This window comes from Penaeus vannamei, chromosome 19, assembly GCF_042767895.1.
Source record: "Penaeus vannamei isolate JL-2024 chromosome 19, ASM4276789v1, whole genome shotgun sequence".
Lineage (NCBI taxonomy): Eukaryota > Metazoa > Arthropoda > Malacostraca > Decapoda > Penaeidae > Penaeus > Penaeus vannamei.
The window spans coordinates 4950139-4952888 of NC_091567.1; positions in this window are offsets into that span (position 1 = coordinate 4950139).

The following is a 2750-nucleotide window of genomic DNA, read 5'->3' on the forward strand; positions in this document are numbered from 1 at the left end:
TTATTACCATGTTATTGTCATTATCATCATCATTGTTATTAAAATTTCTATCATTATTTATATTATCATTATCATTGTTATAATCATTATCTTTATTTTTCTTGTTATAATAACCATTATTATTGTTATTATTATTATCATTATTATTATTATTATTATTATTATTATTGTTATTATTATTATTATTATTATCATTACTGTTGTTGTTGTTGTTGTTATTATCATATAATCTTCCTTATTATTATTATTATTATTATTGTTATCATTATTACTATTACTATCATTATAATCAGCAATGTCAATAATAATGATAATAGTGATAATGATAATTAGATAATAATAAGATGATGAAGACAAAGAAGAAGAAGAAGAAGGAAAACAACAACAACAACAACAACAAGATGAAAAATAAGAAAAAGATGAAAAAGAAGAAGAAAAAGATCAAGATGATGAAAAAAAGGAGATGAAGAAGAGAAAGAATAGGAAGAAAACGAAGAAGAAGAAGAGGAAGAAGAAGGAGAAAAGAAAGAAGAAGACAAAGAAGAAGAAAAAGAAAAGGAGGAAGGAGAAATATGCGTACTGATCAAAAAACAGGTTAAAAGGTAAAAAGTCATGCACCTATCAAGAGTCATGAAGTCAAGTCATGTGAATGTCAAACTAAGGAGTGTGTATTTCCTTCTCCACTCCCCTCTCCCCCCTCCCCCCCCTCCCCCTCCTCCCGTATCCCCCTAAGAAATAATTTTCCTGTTAATGTTTGTTAGAATTGATGTTTGTTTGTTGAGTGTGTTTGTGTGTGCGTGTTTGTTTACGTATTCCAGCTATGCATATCCGTTATGCTTCATTAAGTATCATAAAACTATTAGAAATAATAGATATATGAGCAAAAATAAAACATGTATTGATGAATGTATTAATAGATGAGTAAATACGTATTTCATGATTTTTTAAATCTATTTTCAAGAAGAATCTTTTAATCAGTCATTTTATAAGACGTTGTAAGTGCTCTAATTAAATGGCAATTATCAAGGGACTGAAACAGACGGTTTATATCGAATGTGTGTAGTGTGTGTTCGTGTAACCATGGGAGAGTGGGTATATCTGAGAAATAAAGGAGAGAGAGAGAGAGAGAGAGAGAGAGAGAGAGAGAGAGAGAGAGAGAGAGAGCGATAGATAGAGAGAGAAAGATGAGAGAGAGAGAGAGAGAGAGAGAGAGTGAGAGTGAGAGTGAGAGAGAGTGAGTGAGTGAGTGAGAGAAAGACAGACAGACAGAGAGAGAGAGAGAGAGAGAGAGAGAGAGAGAGAGAGAGAGAGAGAGAGAGAGAGAGAGAGAGAGAGAGAGAGAGAGAGAGAGAGAGAAAGCCAATAACTTGCGGGATGATAATATAAATGCATATCTATCAGTCTAGACATGCATATCAACCCGGCAAATAGACGATTAAATGTATATGTATCAGATATATAGACAGATATGCCTTTATTTCTGCATCTGTATGTATGGAAATTCACTGGGTCGGGCCTGGCACAGACAAACCCTATTTTCGCCTCACGATGCTAGGAAGAATAGAAGAAGAGGAAAGAATGAAGAGAGGAGTAAGAAGAAGGAAGGGGAATAAAGGAGGAGGAAGATGGAGGAAGAAGAAAGGAGGAAAAAGAAGAGGAGGGAGAAAGGATGAAGAAGTAAGGAGGAAGAAGAATAAAAGGGAGAAAGAATGAAGGAGAAAGGAGGAAGAAGAAGAGGAGGGAGAAAGAATGAAGAAGTAAGGAGGAAGAAGAAGAAGAGAGAGAAAGAATGAAGGAGAAAGGAGGAAGAAGAAGAAGAGGGAGAAATGATGGAGGAGAAAGAAGGAAGAGGGAGAAAGAATGAAGAAGAAAGGAGGAAGAAGATGTAAGACGAACAGCGCTTCGAAATTTCTCCAAGAAAGAAGAAGATGAAGAAGAAAAAGGGAAGAAGGCAAAAAGTAAGATGGAGAAGAGGAAGAGGATTAGAAGAAGAAGAAGAGGAAAGAAAATAGAAGAAGATGAAAAATAGTAATAAGAAAAAGAGGATGAAGAAGATGAAGAAGATAAATATGAAGAATGACTAAGAAAAAGATAAAAAAAAGAAAACTAAGAATAAAACGATGATGATAACGATAAGCAAAGGAGATGAAGAAGAACAACAAGAATAATAGAGAAGAAAGAGAGAAAGAACAATAACAACAAAAAAGAGAAAAACAGCGCATCCAGACCCCCAAAATAATGGTTCCTTTAGCTCGGTCGACTACATCCGGGACTCTCGCGGTTGCCAGTGTTGCCAGATGAAGAACTTTATTTTTTAGGGGACGTTGCACAATTTTTTTTTCTATTTTTTAATGAGTGAATTTTGATTTTGAGGTTTAGGGATCTATGGAGGTATTTTTGGATGAAATATATTGTATGATTTTAGTATTTTTTATTAGAAGAGAGAGAAAGAAATGGTGATTCTAAGCAAGGATATTTTTTTGCGATGAGGATAGAAGGAAGAGAGAAAAAAATGAAGAGAAAAAAAATTAATACTGAGGTCAAAGTCGTGAGTGCTTCCTCATGTTTAGTGATGGCGGAGAAGAAACTCGGTTACACAATCTTTCTCTCTCTCCCGTCATGCGTGTCTGTGTGTGGGCGGTTGCGGGTGTGTGTGGGTGTATGTGGGTTTGTTGGTTCGTAGGTGGGTGTTTGTGTGTTCGTGCGTGGGTGTATGTATGTATGTCTGTGGGCGTATGTGTGTGTAGATA